This window comes from Vicia villosa, linkage group LG3, assembly GCF_029867415.1.
Source record: "Vicia villosa cultivar HV-30 ecotype Madison, WI linkage group LG3, Vvil1.0, whole genome shotgun sequence".
Lineage (NCBI taxonomy): Eukaryota > Viridiplantae > Streptophyta > Magnoliopsida > Fabales > Fabaceae > Vicia > Vicia villosa.
Window position 1 is genome coordinate 16651968 of NC_081182.1, and position 21802 is coordinate 16673769.

Sequence of the window (21802 nt, forward strand, 5' to 3'; positions counted from 1 at the left end):
GAAGTAACATGCAAGAAAACATCTTCTGGGCAAGGAATTGTGAGGCCACCCATTGGATGATCGTATCCGAATTCTTCCTCTGCTTGACTCAACAAGTCTTGAAATGAAGTTTGGTTCAAGTATGACATGGGGATCACAAACCGCTTCATTTCTTCTCCGACATACACGGCAAGATAGCCCCTTGGCATATTCAGTACCTTTGACGATGTTCGGCTTCTGCTTAATGAAGCACATCTGATAACAGCCGGTAAATGAAAGCCCGTTTCAAATGATTCAAAGAACTGGTAAAGCTCTCAAATATAAGAAAAACGTAACTAGCTTTTGATGGTTGAGTATGTGAATGAGTTTTGATAGTTGTGAAGGAAGGTAGTGTATTTATAGTCTCAAAGAGTTTCTTGGAATCTATTTTGTTGAGAAGTGGTTGCTAAATGACGGGGTCCATGAGATGAGAGATCACATGATATCTCTTTTTGATGTCTCTATCAAGGACCAGTAAGTTCAATAAGAGTGCATATATACACCACATCTTTAGTAGATCACTCACTTGGATGTCAAATGAGATAGGAAGGTTCAAATTAGTGCTTAACTTATGGCCACTCAAGTATTTGTAGATATGTGCCATGTTCTCTTCATATTGGTAACACGGCTCAATGTCGACACATAGTAGCAAAAATCATCTTAAGGATGACTTTTAAGCCAATTAGTGGCTACAAATCATGTATGTTAGGAGGCAACAAAGGAACCTGTATCAAGGGATTGGTTGGTCGGAAGTCATCCTAACCAGAAGATAGTAGTACAGATTTGAATCCACAAGTAGCAGAAAACTGTATTCTGAAAATTGAATTATTAATGTCAACAGTCCTATATATTTTCATTTTCAATAACTGCATTCTTCCGAAGAAAAGTCTAGCAACATTGCCCTGCTGGCTGCCAAGATATTTTATCATAAGGTAGACTGATTATTTCAGCTTATAAGAATAGTATGTTAGCAGAACTTTATTGATGAACCTGTTTTAAAATGTTGAGCAATGAATTCAAGGGAAACAAGTAGAGTTGTATTTATGATTCATAATATTTTTTCCTGTTTGTTACGGATAAGGACTTACTAGTATGCTTTTAACTCAAAAGGAAATTATCCTTAATGTATGATTAATATGTTTCGAATTTTGAGAGTTTTATAATATAGACTGAATTTTAAGAATTTATATAAGCCCTCTAAAACCCTCCCAAAGTCTTCCGTTCCTTCCATAACATCCTTTCTTTTTTTCAAAACCCTCTTCTCTCCTCCTAAACTCTTAAACATAAACTTAAGAAAGACGTTTTTACTTTTACTGTTTTAATATATGTTTGGCTCAATTGTGGAACCAAATGTCATGTTTTGATCCATGTCACTTATCCAATTGATATATCAGCCACATTTTACGTTTAGATCAACAATGTAGCAGTAGCCTGTCCATTCAAAGTTGCGGCAGCTTCCAAGAAAAATGCATGATTTGTTGGTTGGATATATCATCAAGTACTTGTAGATACCTTTTGTCGTACAAAAACAAGAACAATATACTTGATGTGTTTAGAGCTTGTCTGAAATATATTAAGTATGTTATCTCTGGTCTCTTTCATAGACTAATTTTCCAAAAGGTGTGGGGTATTTGATCACACATTTCGTACAGTCCTCTATGAAAGCCTTCAAGACAGTACCATGTGATCATTAATGAGCCATGGCTCCCACTAACATCCATTCAATAACTCATTCACCATACAATTGGTTTTCAAAGTCTAAATATATATCCAGCATTGGGTGTACAAGCAACACAAACCATTCATTCCTTGAAGCATCAGAATACAAGTTCACCTCTTTCTTCTACTACTTTGAAATCATTCTATTGTAAAAAAACAAAACCAGAATGGGTTTTCGCTTACCTGGTATTAGACGATCATCATCTAGCAAAGAAATGGAAGTCCCAAAAGGATATCTCACAGTTTATGTTGGAGAGAAAGCAAGGAGGTTCTTGATTCCGGTATCATTCTTGAACGAGCCATTATTTCAAGAATTGCTTAGCCAAGCTGAAGAGGAATTCGGTTATTGTCATCCAAAGGGCGGTCTTACAATTCCATGCAAGGAAGATGTCTTCTTACATACAACTTCTCGCTTGAACAACCAATTATGATTAATTCATACGGCAACAAATATCATATGAAAGTTAGCATAGAGCAGCGTAGATTGACTTGTTAAGACATTTTTTGTACATTAGGAACTTTTTTGTCAATTTTGATGTTTCCTCCGAAGTGGAAATATGAAATGAGAATCTAATCAAACTATATTCTTATTCTTTTGAATTTATCAATTGTTTTTTACATCATCTTAAATACTTGCATTGCATGCAGAAACACAAGCCATGCCTCAATTTAATAGATACTGTCTATTATATACTAATAATAGATATGGTAATGCTAAACTGGTATATATTACGAGGCCATACATGAGTCCACAAAACTAAACAACATCTTAGTCACCGATGAATTTGTATTTGTATGTTGCATTTTGTTGTGATGTTTAAAGAAGGTGATGCAATCCACAAACACAGGGAATTTCTATGCTTTTCACATGGAGTTAGCATCGAAGTTGTTGTCAGAAGCATTCAATTAGTGGCAACCCTTTACTCTAAGTTCCTAGCAACCCTCCACTATACATAAAAGTTTGTATTATTTATTTACTAATCAAAAGATTATCACAATCTCCCTACATTCAATATCCTCTCTTAAATCATAAATATACTAAGTAAAGAGTGACTAGACTATAAAAAACGCAGTTCACATGTTTCAGGAGCTAATTCCATGACTAAACAGAGTCTGAACAGAGCATATAATAATTAATATTAGTAATTAGACACAATTAATTATAACCTAAAATAGAAGCTAAGCCCATCAATAATAGAGTTCAGGCTTACCACTTATTAAACCAATTATGAGAAGTCTTTTATTGCAAGTTCTCAGTGTTCAGCCATAATCTATGCACAAAATGGCAGTTAAACATGAATTTCAAATCAATATAAATAACATAATTCAAAGTTTGGCTGAACCATCAGCTGAAACCGAGTACAAGGCTTTAGCTTAGCTTACCTTAATCAGAGTTGTTGTAATCAAACAACTTCTTAGGATCATTGACTTTATATTCCAAGGCCACGGAACAGACAAAACAAACATTTAACTGTCCTGCAACTTATGCTCAGTTCATTGCTCTTCCTAGATGAAGAAGCAGTTGATAGAATAATCATAAATAAGACATGTAAAAAAATATTGAACTTAGATACAAGGTAACTTATCTACAATTATAGTTTCTCCTTCATCTAGGATAATTAATTGGTTTGATAATGAAAACCACTCCCTTCAATATGTTTCAAATTTTCTTTCGGGGTGTATTTTCTCCTTAAAAACTAGTAAAATAATACTGATTGGCTGAATATAATAAATAGAAGCATAAAGGAACCCATTCAGTTGTTGAATATAATATGTCATTATGATTAGAAATAAAGAATAACAAATATTTTGTTTCAGAATTTTTCATTCAAATGGAAATTCTAACCCATTCCAAAAGTAGGCAAAGGAAAAATCTATACAAATATAATAAGTTGTGACTGTTGTACAAAATGTCACTGCTAATCTAATGTCAGTCAATTGCAACTCTAGATTTATAGTCCATTGAAGCGAGAAGTTATATGCAAGAAAACATCTTCTGTGCAACGAATTGTGAGGCCGCCCATCGGATGATCATATCCGAATTCTTCCTCTGCTTCACCCAACAAGTCTTGAAATGAAGATTGGTTCAAATAAGACATAGGGATAACAAATCGCTTCATTTTCTTTCCAACATACACTGCAAGATAACCTTTTGGCACATTCAAAGCTTTTGACGATGCCTGGTTACCTGTAAAAGAAGCACGTCTAATAGAAGGTAATCGGAAACCCATCTTCTAATGGTGTGAAAAACAAGCTGAGAAGTGTACCTAAATTAGTTTGCTCGAGTGGTTTGTGATGCTGTGATTGTGAAGGAAGATGGTGCATTTATAGTTTCCAATAGTAACTTGAAATCCATTTGTTTGAGAAATTATTGTTAAAGTGGTGGGGCCCATGAGACAATAGATCACATGGTGCTGTTTTAGATGCCTCTACCAAGGATCAATAAATCCAACAAGAGTGCAAACCGTAACCACTGAAAATCAAATGAGATGTTTGTGCTTGTTAAACTCAAAACTTGTACAATTCCTACTCATTCCTTTTCAAACATGCATCAGACATGGCACATGTTCTCTTCATATTGACAACACAGCTTAATGTTGATATATGATCTGTACAATTTTGAGAAATATCAGTCATGCACACTTTATGAATTGCACATATTTATTGTTCTTGAAAGACCTAGTTGGAGATAATCAGACTATGGTTCACAACAGATCACATGCTACTGTCTAGAGATCTTTCTCAAAGATTTGAATAATTGCTTAAGGATTTAGAGAGTAATCACATGTATGTCCCACATTCACAAAATGAAATTAGACTACATAGATAAGAAAACTTACTAATTTTTAAGCCAGTGCATTGACATGATTCTCATGTTTTCAGCATGCCTGCATTCCTCTGACCTCATATTATAGCAATAGCTTGTCCAGAGAAAGGCTGTGTTAATCAAATTTAAAATTTCATCCAAATCAGTTTTTTACTTGTGTTGAACGCGAATATACAGCCAGATTATACGATACGGTTACATCAAAATGTGGCAGCAGTCTGTCCATATAAAGTTGCATAATTTTTCAAGAAGATTTCATTGTTTATTGATTGGATTTAAAGTACTGGTAGACATCACTTGTCTTATAAAAACCAGAACAAAATATTTGATGTGTTTAGAGCTTGTCTATAATATATTAAGTTAGCTATCTCTAGTCTTTTTCCAAAAGGTGGGGCATGTAATCTCACGTTTCATACAGTCCTCTATGAAAGCCTTCAAGACAGTGCCATGTGATCATTAATGAGCCATGGCTCCACTAAACCACATTCAATAACTCATTCACCATACAATTGGTTTTGTATATATATCCATCATTGAGTTTACCCGTAACACAAACCATTCATACTTTGAAGAATCAAAAATCAAGTTCACTTCTTTCTTCTACTACTTCTTTGAGATCATTCTATTGTCAATAAACCAAAACAAGAATGGGTTTTCGCTTACCTGGTATTAGACGATCATCATTTAGTGCAAGCCAATCATCTAGCAAAGAAGGGGAAGTCCCAAAAGGCTATCTTGTAGTGTATGTTGGAGAGAAGGCGAGGAGGTTCTTGATTCCAATATCATTTTTAAACGAGCCTTTATTTCAAGAATTGCTTAGTCAAGCTGAAGAGGAATTTGGTTACCGTCATCCAATGGGCGGTCTGACGATTCCCTGCAAGAAAGATGTCTTCTTACATACAGCATCTCGGATAAACGGCCTATAATTAATTCATACTGAATATAAAAGTTAAATTTGTATTATAACATAGAACAGAGTAGGGTTGACTAGTTGAGACAATTTTTGTACATGACGAATTTTGTAATGTTTCCTCTTAAATGGAAATCTGAAATGAGAATATCATAAAACTATATTCTTGTGAATTCAATTCATATGTTGTTTATTGTGTCATCTTAAATACTTTCATTACATGCACAAACACAAGCCATATATCAATTTTATGGATATGGACTATTATACTCTAATAGATATGGTAATTCAAAAGTGGTATAAATTACCACGCCATACATGATACGACAAAATTCAAAATAAAACCTCTTTAAAGGAAAAACCTTTCTTAAACCTACAAAAATATTTAACTTGATTGTCACATGATAGAATTTTGGAAGCAAGTCAGTAGAAATAAAATAAAAAAAACATACCAATAACTGATCACATAATATGTTGCACTTTCTAGTGATGCTTGAAGAAGGTGGTAAGGACCGCAATCACAAAGACTTCTCGTGCTCTTCACATGGACTTGTCGCCGAAGTTGTTGTCCGAAAAAGTGTACTATATTTGTATTGTGTTAATCAAAAGATTATCACAACCTCCCTACATTTAGTTCATCAGTAGAAGAGTGAACATGATGGGTATTTTGAGATTGACCCCATTGTGAAAGTGCCTAAAAATTAAAGAACTCCAAGCATTTACCAAACAGTGGTAAAAAAAGCTCCCAGTGAGAAGCACTTTACTCGACATGCATTTCAAGAGAAACTCTCAAAAGAGAAATTATGAACAAGCATGCAATGGTACTAACAATTACTGTCATCTAACGGAAGGTCTACATATGATTCCTTGCGACGAAAAAGATATGTTTTTACAGCTTCTCGCTTAAATGGCCTATAATTAACGCATACTGCAAAAAAAAAAAAAAAAACATTTGAAAGTCTATCATAGCAAGATAGGATTGACTATAGTTGAGACAACTTTTGCACATCATGAATTTCTTTTGTTAATTTTGATGCTTCCTCTTAAGTGAAATGGGAAGCCTACCAGACTACATTCTTTTGAATTTATCTGTTGTTTTTTGTATCATCCTAAAGGTTTCCTTTGCAGGCACAAACACAAGGCCATGCACCAATTTTATGGAAACTGACTATTCTTACATAGTAGATATGGTAATGCAAGGCTGCTGGTTATTCTATTGGATACATTGCGAGGCCATACAACAAAGCTCAAAAGAGAAAAAAAAAATCTCTAAATAAAAACCATAACCTATAAAAAAATTCAGCTTGTTTTACACAAGATAGAATTTTGAAGCAAGTGGGTAGCATTGAAATGAAATGAAGACAAGAATAAACCAATAATTGAAGAAGGCGGTGGTGACGATAATCACATGAACTACCGGCGCTCTTCCTATGGATTGGTGAGGTCATAGTTGTTATCCTATAACCAACGGCGGCGGCAACCCTTTACTTCGAATTCACCTCAACTGTTCGTAAAATTGGATGTTAGTTAAGAGTCATATAGTCATCACAGTTGTTAAAGCTAGAAAGTCATCCGAGCTACACCATCACCTCTTGCCTACATATGTATGTTTATAAGTTTTAAATGGAGGAGAGCTTTGACTAGTTTGACTGACAGTTAAAAGATAGTTTGGCTGCGAAGCTTAAGACTGTTGAACTTAAAAAATATCCATCCAAGTATGTCTGCTACTTGTGGGTTCAAAGTCAAACAAGTACTACTAATATATTTGGACTGTTGACCAAGCCAATGATGAAAGTTCCCTGTTGCCTCCCTACAATTATGATGGATTGATTTGAACCCAACTAAGCATTATCTATATACATTAGAATTCATACAACAGCAGAATTTATTTGTCGGCACTGAGTGGGTGTTATCAATATGAAGAAAACATGTGAGATGTCTAACGCGTGTCTAGAAAAATAAGATAATAAATCAAAGCATTAAGTTTATCTACCGGCCATCTCATTTGACTCTGAATTGGGCTATCTATGTACTGGGCTTTCATTGAGAAGGTGGGGCCTTGACCGTCCAAGACAATAGCATGTGGTGACCCCTCATCTTAAGGACCCCATCCTTTAACAAGAATAGTTTATCAAAGAAATGGATTTGAAGAAACTCTTGAAGACTATAAATACACTATCTTCCTTCACAACCAACCATCAGAGCCGATTCACATAGTCAAGCATAAAAAATAAGATAAATTTGAAAGCTTTAGCTTGTTATTTGAAAGATTTGAGATGGGTTTCCGTTTACCTGCAGCTATGAGACGGGCATCATTTAGCAATGGCCAAACATCATCAAAAGTGCCAAAGGGATGTCTTGCGGTGTACGTTGGTGAGGAAAAGAAGCGGTTTGTGATTCCCACGTCATACTTGAACCAACCATCATTTCTAAACTTGTTGAGTGAAGCAGAGGAAGAATTCGGATATGATCATCAAATGGGTGGGCTCACAATTCCTAAACTTGTTGAGTGAAGCAGAGGAAGAATTCGGATATGATCATCAAATGGGTGGGCTCACAATTCCTTGCACGGAACACGTTTTCTTGGATGTTACTAGTTGCTTGAATGGTCTATAAATCTGCAACTGAAAAAGACTAACATAGATTAGTATTGACATTTGGTAGAATATAGGCAGGCATGTTGTAAATATTTTTTCGTTTTCCCTTTGAATGGGAAAATGGGTGAAAATTGTGTATAGGAATGAATGAATGAGATAGAAACACAAATTGGCAATCTATTATTTGATGTTTTTGCTATGACAGAATTGAATTGAAAGCTATGATGTTATAATCTATATGGTGAATTTGATGTTTTTGCTATGACAGAATTGAATTGAAAGCTATGATGTTATAATCTATATGGTGAATTTGATGTTTTCACAATCACAGAATTCAATTGAAAGGTATGATGTTTATCTATATGGTGAAGCATTTGATTAGACAGATGAGCGAAATGAAAGTAATTTAAGTCAAGAAAAATAACCAAAATTCAACTATACATAATAATAATAATACATGGTTGAAAATCAGTAGGAGACACCCCCAATTTCAAAATCGTGATGAACAACCCATAACTGCTTTGAAAGAAAAACAAAACCCTAAACGCAAAATCAAAGAGAAAACGAACAAAACCTCAACGCACAATCAAAGAGAAATCGAACAAAACCCTAAACCTAAACGCAAAATCAAAGAAAAAACGAACAAAACGTAAACGCAAAAAAAATCAGAGAGAAGAGGAACGTAGAAACCCTAATAATTTCGGGGAAGAAAATGACAAAAAAATTTGGACCATTTCTCGATTTGTGCGTGTCATCCTTGCGCAGGGGCCATGCTAATCTTCTCTGTATCGTTCCAATTTTATCGGATGTCCCCGAAGGGACAAGCTTAGGGTGAGTGACTGTGCTATATAAACAAAATACAAATAAACAATGCAAGCGATGTGGGACTAAAAGCAAGTAACATAACACAACACAGTTAGTTCTCCTAGCTCTCTCAAACTCGCTTATTATTTCTCTTCTTCAATTAATCTGCATCTATGTTTAATTCATTATGTTGCCTCAACTTCACTTAATTAGTACTAATTAATTATATTATCATACTTAATTCTACACATTACAGTCAAGAAACTTCTTCATGGAGTTCAAGCTGCTGCATGCATATATACTACTAATATTTTTGCCATCGTGGCGTTTTATTTTCTTATAACATAATAATCTATGTTTAGTAAGAAAACTAATTAATCATCTTATTATTACCTATTCTTTATTTGATTAATACTATTATTATCACTTATTGGCGATTAACTATATTATGAGTTATTTTTTACTCATTAATCGATCAGCCATTATAGATTTTTCGTTAAATAATCGATTTCATATTCTTCATTAATAAATTTTTCTAACACTTAGTGAATTATTTTATTTAACTTTAACTAATTGATTTCTAAAAGCCTCTTAATTATTTTCAATTTTTAATTTGTATACTTAATTATATTATCTACTCAATTTATTCTTTTCCAAATTAATCACTCAATTGAAAAATATATAAAAATTATATTATACAAAAATAATTACATGTACCTTAAAGTCCGATAAATAAAAGAGTGACAAGAATATGGTGAAACAACACTTCAAGATATGGTATCAAATTATCATAGTATAATCAAAGTCTCACATTTTTGTGGTTTAACATTTAAACTAAGATATATCTAATCAAAGTGTTTTCATTCTTCATCATCGATAGGATGCCACAACACGCATAAACTTCTTCTATTATCATAGTGTTGCATCATTTCACCTGTTGTTTTTATTGATGATTTACCATGGTTCAACGTTTGAACTTCTTCTATTATCGCAACAAGTCTTCCTTTATTTCTTAAAACATTTACATTTTTATACTTGTATCAGTGCAAAGGGCCCGTTGGAGGTGATACCAATGTTATCTCCGGATATGTAATGTAGCATGCCGCCCTTTGTAAGCTTCTTGGGTGCCCACTATTATCTCAGTGCAAAGTGTTGTCACTCACTGTACTTTTAGCAAGTACAATATGCGCCCGCCGTAGGGCCTGGTAAAACTGACATGGGCCGCACTCATCGTCATTCTCTACTCGATTTGTGTGTGTCATCCTTGCGCAGGGCCATGCTAGTCTTCTCTGTATCGTTCCAATTTTACGCCAACACTTCTTTGCATCCTCACAAAGATTACACTTCTTATGTGCGAGGTAAACGTATTGATTATCGTCCTTTTGTACTTAATCATTTGCTTCATCTCCTACCACTAAGTAGGTGTAGCATTCAACATAAAAGGGGTATTAGTATGACCGAGCAAATGTGTAAGGTGATGAAAAATGAGTTTTGTCAACCTGAGGCTAAGTGGGTGATTGTGAAGGGTTAGCCATTGAGACTATGCACTAGATAGATGCGCCACATACAAAAAGCATGGGCATCTTTTATTGTTCAAACTTTAGAATATGCATCTAACCCATCAGAACTTGTTATGAAAAGGTGTATGGCTCTGATGGCAATTCTGAATCACGATCCAATTGATGTTGGGATATTAATTGTTGAAAATATAAAATACATAGTTGATGCACCGCAATGAGCTTGTGGGCATTTTTGTGTTATTAATGAATTGTGCAGGTTAGCTGGAGTTCAAAGCCACCAAGATGATAAGATGGTCACTTTTGTTAAAACATATGCAATTTTGATAATCAATTTTGCAGTAGATTTACTCAATTCTCCATTTTCTTACTTTGTTCATTAAGAAAGTTAAAGTTAATTTCTATGTACTTGCTTTTCATTAGGGGTGGCGAAACGGGTCTCCCGCCACGCCTTATGTCTTCCAAAAAAAGGGCGGGGCAGGGAAGCCCGCCAAGTCAAAATAGGCCTAAAAATCAAGCCTACCCCGCCAAGGTGGCGGGTTGGAGGGCGGCGGGCTAGTCCGCCTAATTTTTTATTAATTTATTTTTATATTTTTTAATGGTTTAATAGACTTTTTTACCTTTCAATTAAATTTTTCACTTATTTTTTAAAATAATTTTTCATAAAACATCTCTTTAACAAATTTTACTTAAAAAATGTTGCATATATTTACAAATAAATGTATAAATTAAACCATCAAGAATTAGAATTACTAGAATTAAATGAAAAAATGGCGGACTTAAGGCGCGATAGGCTGGACAAATAGGCGAGGCGGGCTTTGGCAGGTTGTGAGTTTTTGCGGGACAAGAATTGGCAAGAGGGAGGTTTTGGCGGGACGTGCTTTGGTGTGCGGCAGACCTAAAATTCCAACCCAACCTGCCATTTTATGGCGGGTGCACTGGCGGGCCACAACCCGTTTTTCCACAGCTACTTCTCATGACATATGTGATTGTTTGCAAGGTTGATAAAATCAATCATTATCTATCATGAACTCCTCATCTTCTTCCTTGTCAATCTTCATTTCACACAACAATGAATGCAACCAGTAAGTTTGACAGATTTAATTGCAAGTTGAGACACATTGACAGGTTGTATTGCAAACTGAGATGTATTCTGACTCATTTGATGACAACGCTGCAACAATTTTCTCCTTAGAACACCGTGAAATTAGAGAACTGGAAAATTTTGAACACATATCAAATTATACTTCTTCTTTCATCTTTGTCACCATACTAGTATGAATTAAAATAAGTCAAGAAGGTTGCTTTTATGCCTTATGTATTTTCAGTTAAAACATCAAAATCAATTATGTCTTGGAGGTATCTCACCATTATCTTCATAACTTTCATATGTTACAATTTAGGTCCCGCATAAATCTACTTACAATTTCTACAATGAAGCAAAATGCAGGTCTTGAGTTGCTAGCTGTAGCGCCCCGATTTTCGATATTTATTTTATTACGTAGTTGTTTGGTGTGTTTGGTGCTTAAACTGATATTTTAATTATTATTATATTAGTTTAGTAATTATTTATAAGTAGTAAAATGATTAATTAGTTATTTGGGTCAAGTAGTGGTTAGTAATTGGGAGGGTGTGTAGTAAGCCCAGTAGCAAATTAAGGATTAGTGAAGGATTAATAAAAATAAAGAAAATTAGAAGGAATAGTTTCTTTTGGCAAAAATTGTGAAGAACGTAGAAACAGAGAAAGAGGCTAGGGCAAGAGAGAAAGGAGACTTCCACCATTGTTGAAGGATCAAAGCTCAATCCTAAGGTAAGGGGGGGAGAATGGGTTCTTTAAATGGTGATAACAACATGAGAGGGTAGTGAGGGTTCCTTTCCCTCTTTAGGATTCATAATTTATATGTCTGATTCCTTCTTTGATGTGTGAATTGATTTGATTTGTATGATGTTCTTCATGACTAATGAGTATTGTATGATTGTGGACGAAATTCCGTTTGGATTGATGAATTATGATGTGGTGTTGAGTTGTTGTTGTGCTCATAAGAGGAACTGAATCTGAATGTGAAACTGTCCAATTTGATGAGTAGGAATTGAGTTGTCATCATGTTAAAACTGATGTAGTATAATAGGTTAGTGAATCTAGATGAAGGGAGTGAGTTAATGGGTGAAAATATGATGTTTTGGACCTGAAAGCGCAGACTGGAAGTGATGAAAACAAGTGAGAACGAACTGGTGCGAGTGCATACTTTGACAGACAGTTTTCCTGTCAGTTTGCGTATGATACGCGTATGGGTTGGGACCATACGCGTATGAGGGACACACCCAGGGGGCTATACGCGTATTATACGCAGCCCTGTCCCAGCATAGCACAACTTCTGGTGCAACGCGTATGGTACGCGTATGGAAGGGAGGCCATACGCGTATGGAAGAGTGATACGCGTATGGGAGAATTTTTAGTGCAAAACTGGCCCTGATGGTACGCGTATGGGACGCGTATGGGATAGCTATACGCGTATGGTTACGCTAGTGTGCAGAATTTTCCATTTTTGTGATTTTCTTCTAATTCTTGAGTGAGATGAATACCTTTATGAGTTCCTTGAATGGTTGGGCTTAGGTAAACGTAGAGAGACTGTAAAAGTTATGCTTCGGACCTAGAATAATGTGATAAGTTTATGTTGATTGTTGTGAATGTAACTTCAAGAAAATGAAATTATAGTTGCATGTTGTTGAGTTGGTTGATAGCCTAAATGGCAATGAGTTGAGGGCTGAAGCCTTGTGTTGTTGGGTTGTGCTGATTGGATGTTCATATTGCATACATATGTCGTTGAGGGCTTATGCTCTGTTGTTGGCCTGTATTGGCGTTGTTGAAGGCTCATGCCTTGTTACTGCCTCTAAAATAATGGCAATTGTTGGGGGCTTATGCTCTGTTGGTACCACATGCATGTAGAGTTGATAGTTGCATTTTCATTCATCTGATTGACTGTAAATGTTGTGTAACGATGTTGTAGTGTAATTGGTGGAGTGAGAATCTGTTTATGTTTGTGTTTGTGCGTGGTGTAGATACTACTCCTTAACCATGTGATATTTCACCGTGTATTTATTGAATGTAATTCTCACCCCTTTTCTATTGTTGTGTCTGTGCTTCTTCGGGAGTACAGATAACCAGGTACCAGAGTAGTGCTTGGATTGTCGAGTGTTACCTGATCGAGTCTTAGGAGTCGCTCTGATACGTAACACGGGAATGTTGGGATACGCTGTGCTTTGTTTTCTTTTCAGTAAATGTTAAATTGTTACGTATCTTGATTTTGACATTATTGTTGGACCACCTGTTTAGTGGATATGATTTATTTGTTGAGGCCGTGGTGCCATGAAAATTAATAAGCTGTTTTAAATTCCGCTGCAGTATTGAATATTCTATTTTAATGAGGAACAATAAAATAAAATGATGTTTTAGTGAATTGTTTAGAAGATGTGACATCCTACTCGCATTACTCTGATTATTTATGTATTTATAATTCGTTATTTTCGATATGGGAAAGTGGGGTGTTATACTAGCACGCCACCAATATCTTACCATCTACTTTTACAAATTATTATTTAATACTTTTCCCTTTTCATATTTCCTCACTTAGGATTCGACCTCCGTAGAAGTACAAGTTAAATTACACTTCAACATCAAAGGCCCTACCTGTGAATGCGGTTTGAACTATTGATATACGTAGGATATTGGCTGTGTACTTCTTATTATGAATCACCATCACTCTTCTAGTTTTAACAAACTCAAGGCCAATGAAGTATAATCCTCCTCAATATGTCATATCAAACTCAATTTTTTATAATCAACTTTGTAGTAGATTTACGCAATTCTCCATTTACTTACCTTGGTCATTAAGAAAGTGAAATTTAATCTCTATATACTTGCTTATCATGACATATGTGATCGCTTGCAAAGGTTGGAAGAGTATGTTCTTGGCATGACAAATTGGGCCACTGAAATTTCACCCAACTTTTATGCTGAACCACCAAGATTTAGACCGAGACGTCATGCTTTCTATAATAAGCATCAAGATCATAAGTCAGTTCAAAGCTTACAGGAGAGTTTTATAATTGAAGAAGACATGAGACATACTTTAGAGAGCAAGACCAAGCCCTGACATACCGAAGAGCTGAGATGAGGACAACTTAGATCAGACAAGACCAAGAATTCAGGGATACCATGGAGAATGTGCAAAACTACTTCAACTCAGACATCATATGACTCAAGAGTTTCTTATTTTTTTAGTTTTTGTTTTATTTCCCTTATTTTACTTTGATCCAAGCACGAGTAGTAGCTAGATTTTAATAATACTCTTCCCCTTTTATACTATTTCTCTATGATTTACTTAGTGAACAAGTTTGTTGATGCTATTTCTTTAAGTTATAATTTTCTACCTTACCGATGACACTATAAAAAAGAAGGAAAAAAAGAGGTCACTAGAAAAGATTGAACGAAAGAAGGTCAACATAGAAGTTTCAATTGCGAATTGTCATGTTATGAAGAAAAGAGAACGCCAACTGACTTGTACTCAATCTCTAGATACCTCAACTAGTAAGATTTGAGCCAAAAAATTCTATTGTTTACTTTTGCTTCTTATGAGGGAAACAGTACACTAGTTAATTTCTAGAATTTTCATTATGTCTACTTAGTCTATTGGTCTGATAAATACACACTGAGGTAGTTGTTTGTGAATACTTTGAGTCTTTTAATGGGTGCTAATCCGCAAGTGCATAGACTTATCACTGTAGTTATAAAAAATTGTTGATCCCATGAGGACTTAATAATCAACCTCATCGTTATCTATAGACGCTTTGTAAATCTAAGGGTAATTAATATTTGTGGGAAAAAAGAGAACTTAAAACTAAAGTTAAAGCTATAATCGGGCTTTAAGAATATATTAATTAAGGAAGACCGAAATATAATTGCCAATTGTTCCTTTGAGACTCAATAAATTACTGGCATAGGTTGTATTTACAAATCATTTTAAGAAAAAAGATATTAATTTAAAAACATTAGTCTCAGTTGTCATTCTGTTGACCTCTGCTATATTTTAAGACACGGGGATTTTACTCTCGTTCACCCATTTAAGTTAAGGACTACTCTTTGAAAACCAAACAAATCCTAGTTAATTCTAAAGTGTTGCTCGCTGTATTTAGAAATTAATGTCCTATTTTTACTAACTAGTACAAGCCTCATGCTCTCGCTCTATTGGTTTGAAACATTGTGTTTTCGCCGTCACATAAAACCTTATGGAAAATATTCAATTAAAAAGAACCAGAAAGATAGTTTAAAAATAAAGTTTTATGCCAATTTAATACTGAGTCCCGTCAGAATGGCAGTCCTCGCATACCAGACTTAAAGGGTTTAGCCGGACATGATTTCGGAAATAAACTTTAAGTTATAGTTATTAATGAAAGGCATAAACATAATAAGGTTTTTGAAAAGTTTTATTGCAATCATAAACAAAACAGTAAACAGTGGCAACCTACGCATATATATATATATATAACCACAACAGGAATAAATAATAAAAGCGATAAATAAGAACCTGTAGTAAAAATCAAAAATAAAAATTGAATTGTTGCGGGAAAGTAAACTTCGAGTACATGAAGGACCTAAAATCCCAACCCAACCCACCATTTTATAACGGGTGTGCGGGCGGGCCACAACCCGTTTTGCGACCCCTACTTCTCATGACATATGTGATTGTTTGCAAGGTTGATAAAATCAATTGTTATATATCATGAGATCCACTTCTTCTTCCTTGTCAATCTTCATTTCACACAACAATGAATGCAACCAGGAAGTTTGACAAATTTCATTGCAAGTTGAGACACATTGACAGGTTGTATTGCAAATTGAGATGTATTCTGACTCATTTGATGACAACGCCGCAACAGTTTTTCATAAACGAGGCACCAAAGGCGGAGATATGAAATCTTATCTTAGAGTGAGATGACACTAACTATATACTATGATGGTCCAACTATGACAACTTTAGGTATCAGGGAGAGTTACAGATTTGCGTTTAACCAAATAGGATGGGACACTTTTATCATAAAAGGTTTTCAACATACTGTCACCTAACCTTAGAGTTCCCGCGCTCCCTATATTATGATCTAAACTACGGGCTTATGTTTAATAGAGGTCTAATAACCTTTAGGCTGTTTTGATATACTTATCGGTATAACCATCGTGAGATAGCTGACCTTTTAGGATTCCCTAATGACCCTGGTGTATATACATAAGTTCTTGATGATAACTTCCTTGACTATAACCTTAATAAATTTTGGAAGAACATTTCTAGAGATACAAACCCTTCGCCTGATGCTATGTATTCTAATAGTATCCATAACCTAGTTATTAGGTATTTCCACATGATCTTAGCTTACACCCTTTTCTGGAAGGAAGGAAACAATACTAGCGTATCCAGAGAAAATTGTTTATCATGTTTTCTGTATTTCAGTCTAGGCATGTTAATGCTGCAACCTTTATGATTGCTAACTTGAATATGAATTCCTGTGCTACCCACATACCTATCTTATTTTGAGGCCTCGTTACCATGATAACTGCTAAAATAGGTCTTATGACTCCATTATCCCACTTGACACTTCTTTGAGGCATCCGACCTATGCACATTAGGTTTTTTTCAACCGTAGTATAATAAGAAACCTATGACAAGATAGGTATGAGATGCAAATCAATAATGAAGTGGTACACCAGTTCTCTCTGCATAACCATGAGAGGACTAGTGTGCATAATTGAGACAACTGGCTATATGCCATGGAGGGTCAAGATGAGTCACCCATTGTACTTGAGACACCTTTTCCCTATGAGTATAACACTGGCCCTCTTTTTGATGCTTCTTTATTCTCATTTGTTGTACATGTTGCTCCTCTTGTCAACCACACTGCTACATTTAATGCTCTTAGGAATGAGCTTTCCATTCTTAGAGACGACATTAACACTATTCAACAAGATCCTTTCGGATTTATGGATGTGACAACCGAGCAATTCAATCATATTTATCAAGAGTTCTATTCTTTTTGCAAATAAGTCGATGCTAGTGTCGGATGACGTGGCTGATTTTTAGTTTATTGTCACCGCTAGTATACCATGCGCTTAGACATCGAGGACATTGCTCAGTTCAAGTGTGGGGGAGGACACATTTTTACCGTTTTCTGAATTAGGAGTTTTCCAATTTTATAATTAGGGTCTCATATGCTTTCTAATATTAGGACTTGATTTTTATTGTCAAGCTATCGACGGAAAACATAGCGCTACGTGGGAGGCAACCCACGATTTATATTTTAATGTTGTAGTTTTTCATTTTTCTTAGTACAGTTTTAAATTTTTCTATTCATTTAATTCCATTTTTATTTTATTATATTTTATGCTAATTTTCTTTTCATGAAATTTCATAATTACTATTTGTTCCTACTATGTCGTGTGATTATTGTGAGACCAGGTACACTTATGAGAAGCATTACGCAAAGACTCGTCCTTAAAAATACATTAAAAACCTTTAAATTTAGTCTTTTGCCATCTGAAGTTCAAAATGGCGCACCTAGGCTCATGGTGTTCACCATGGCTGTGGCATTCACCATTACCCTTAAAATTGAAAAAATAAAAAAGATAAGGCATGGCGTTCGCCATCCCATATGGCGTCCACCACAACCTCCGGACCAGTAAAAGGCGTGAAAACAACAAGCACACTCACACTCTCTCCAACCCCACATTATCTAATTCCAACACTACATTTTCAACTTCCAATTCTCCATTAAATCTCCATTTTCCCATAATCTTTACCTCTTCTCAACCCTCCTTATTTCCTTCGAATTTACAACTTCCAACTACTACTCTTAAATTCTTACTCCACCTTCACCCCTATAAATTTCTACCATTCCACACAATTTTCACTCACCTTCCAAACTCCCATTCTCTAATCTATCTCTCCAACACTCATCTACTTCACAAATTCTCTTATTTCTTGCAAAAACAGAATGTATGTATTATATGGGCATACAATTTTGTGGTGGAGCTGACGGTGATATGCAAACTCAACGCTGACACTGACTATATGCGAGAGAAATATCTTTAAATCGGTATCCCGATAATGTTGTCTTCATGATTTAGGTTTACTCACTGATGTTAGGCTTTTACTTGATAAAGTTAATTTACGTTACTTTTCTTCTTTGCATTAACCCACTTACTGTTAGATAACTTTAGAGTTTTTGAGTTCTTTCACTTACACTGTTCACCCTCACAGTCAGAGCACAATAGACACTGTTAGATTTTGTATGTTTGAGCAGGGATATAATTTCACCCAAGATGAAATTGCATATTTGCTTCATTTTCCCCATGGGGAGGGGATCCCTTGTGAGCACCCTACTGACGAGGCTTGGTTAGAAATTGTTGGTAGGCTATGGGAACGCCTCACCACTCATTATGTTAATACCTTCAAAGGCCTTAAGGCCACCCAAATTTACAACCCGACCATTCGGTAGTTTCATCGCACTTTAGCTGACACTTTGTTTGGCCAATAAAATAATGGAAGAGTCAACCAAATGGAGATGTTTTTCCTTTATTGTGCCTTGAATGATAATATTATTAATGTTTCCCCATTACTACTCTCTCACTTTACAAGCATTGTCGAAAGCGGTAACATCCGAATTGGAGGGATAATCACCGCCTTAGCTCCAATAATGGGGATGAGCCATGAATTTAGGAACATGGAACCCATACCGACTCTTTTCATAGATATTGATTCTGCTAGATCTATGCACCTAGTTAGAGGTAGAGATGATGGACGGTATGACCTTATGATCAATAATCGTGGTGTTGAAAATTTTATCCTCACCGACCACCAACTAGTTAACATACTCGATGAGGATAGTTGTTGTATCACCCTGTTGCCCCTGCACAAGGGAAGCCTGGGCAGGCTAATCAAGGTGGGACACTGATGAAAAGTTCGATAATCAAGAGCAATTTCCCCCACCTCATCACTCACTTTACCAGGATGAGCGTGACTTGTAACGCCCCAAACTATTTTCAAGATTATCGATTGACCCCACAAACCAACACGAGACTTTTCAGCGTGCTTTGACCTCACTCGCACGCTTTCTAGGAAACTTCCCAGAAGGTCACCTGTACTAATATTGCTCCAAGTCAAGGGGTGTTACATGCCCACCATCTTCCGCATGGTTCGTCCTCGAACCACATCGTACTGAGAGAGGTCTGGCTCTGATGCCATTTGTAATGCCACAAATTGCCTTCGAGATTTTCGACTCACCCCACAAACCAACACAAGTCTTTTCAGCGTGCATTGACCTCACTCGCACGCTTTCCGAGAAACTTCCCATAAGGTCGCCCACCTCTATACTCACTCGCAGGTTCTATCTTTTTTTCCACCTTTTATCGAAACATTGGGGACAATGTTTGGTTTAAGTGGGGAGAGGAATTTTACTGCTTTTGTTTATCACTTTCTAGGTACATTTATTGTTTTCCTTAGCATTGCATCTTGTTAGGATTTTACTTACTTTTAGTGTTTTAGTTTAGTCTTTGTATGTGTTGTTGAGTCTTTATGCGTGGTTTCATGCTTGTTATTAATTCTACCATTTCTTGAGCTATACCATACAATTTTGAAAATGTTGAAACAAGAGGAAATAATGTTTACTGTAACACCCGTATATTTTAAATTCTAATTTAATTGGAAATTTAATTAATAATTAGAATTATTGGTGGTTTGTGGAATTTAATTGGAAAAGAATGGTTTATGATGTTGGGCCATGTGTGATGTTAAGGAATGAGGGGGTGTTATATTAGTAAAGGCCCTATTCTAATTAAAGGTTATTTTATAAAATAATAAGGAATTGGGAGAAAGGAAAAAGAGTCAGAACGTGAAAAATGAGAAGTTGAAGAGAAGAGCTGAGGAACGTGAAAGAGGAACAAAGAGGAAGAGACCAAAGATCAAGAATTTGGCTAAGGTAAGGGGGCCTCTTCCAATTACCATCTCTTATCGTGTTATGAATGATAGGGCATGATTAGGGATATTGTTTGGGTCAATTTGATCATATGTCAGAGTTAGGTTTTGGGATAATTTTAATGGAAGTTGAATAATTGATGAATACCTTTGTGAATTCTATGTAGAATTGTATGTTAATTGATGTTTGTGTTGTGGGTATTGTATCAATTGTTATGTTGTTGCATTCTTCCATTAACACTGAATATGAGTTATGGGTTTCCAATAATTGTATAGAAAATTAGGTTTTAATGTGTAAAACTGACATAGGATAATAGATTGATGAAATTGGATGAATACCATATGTTAATGTGTGAAAAGATGGTGTATTAGACTTAAAATCGTAGCCTGTTATGAGTGAAAACGAGTGGAAAACGGACTGGTGCGAAATTGCATATTTTTGGAGAAAAACTGGTGTTTTGCGTATGAGAATTGGTGATACGCGTATGGGATGAGGCCATACGCGTATGGGTGTTTTGATACTCGTATGAGAAATTTCAGTGTAACATTAGTTATGTTGATTCGCGTATGGGATTATTGAAACGCGTATGGGTTTGGGTGATACGCGTATAGGAATTGCCATACTCGTATGGCTTCTGTGTGTAAAAATTCTGTTTTGTGATTTTCTTCGAAAGTTCAAAGATGCGTAACTTTTGATTCGTAACTCCGTTTTTAGTGTCGTTTCAAGTATGATGAACCTTATGAGATAACATATGAGTTTAAGTGATAAAATGAGGTTTATCTTTCAATTAATTTTGAATTATGAATTTATTTCTTGATGAATGGTGAATTGTACATATATATGATGAGATATGACAATACATGCTATGTTTTAAACATGATTCGTATGATGATTGTTTGATTGTGTAACAGAGCTCATGAGATATTTCATGTGATGATATGAGTATGATGTGAATACCTTATTCATTTGATGGATGATATATTGTTGACATATATGATGGAATGTGACAATATAAGATGTGTTTGAAAACATGACTATGTGATGATTGTTGAGAATTATACAATGTTGATTGACTTGTTTTGGAAGATGTGAATACATGTATATTCTTACTTTTGATGATGATGATTGATTTGTGATGAATGATGCTGATACATATAAACATACTTAATAATGATGATGATGATGATGATGATGATGATGATGAAATGAGTATAGATGATGCTACTCAAAGAATGGTGATGATGAAAGTATTTTATATATATGTTTGCATGCATTCATAAACATTGATGAGGGCTGAATCCTAGATGATGAGAGGATTCAGTGAGGGGCAGAATTCCCATTGTATGGAATTTGTGCTGGCAGGGCCGTATCTGGATGATGATAGATCGGT

At 35.3% G+C, this 21802-nt stretch overlaps 1 long non-coding RNA gene, 1 other non-coding gene and 1 pseudogene across 10 annotated transcripts; all 3 read right to left on the bottom strand.

Annotated features, from left to right (window-relative positions):
- Positions 1-184: 184 nt before the first annotated feature.
- On the bottom strand, positions 185-9018 carry LOC131660451 (uncharacterized). 9 transcript variants are annotated; one of them, XR_009300852.1, is made up of 7 exons: positions 6883-9013; positions 6304-6402; positions 5927-6168; positions 5228-5438; positions 4578-4674; positions 4005-4346; positions 3786-3925 (listed from the first exon to the last, which is right to left on the bottom strand). It is a non-coding gene; the product is annotated as an uncharacterized LOC131660451 (long non-coding RNA). The 9 variants fall into 9 exon arrangements; XR_009300853.1 differs by having other exon boundaries at positions 3807-3942; positions 6883-9015; XR_009300856.1 differs by lacking the exon at positions 3786-3925 and having other exon boundaries at positions 3964-4346; positions 6883-7586; positions 7767-9018.
- Positions 8791-8893, bottom strand: LOC131593668 (U6 spliceosomal RNA). The gene has a single exon (XR_009281056.1). It is a non-coding gene; the product is annotated as a U6 spliceosomal RNA (small nuclear RNA).
- Positions 9019-10101: 1083 nt separating the features above from the next.
- LOC131593675 (U6 spliceosomal RNA) lies at positions 10102-10212 on the bottom strand (annotated as a pseudogene).
- Positions 10213-21802: the final 11590 nt, after the last annotated feature.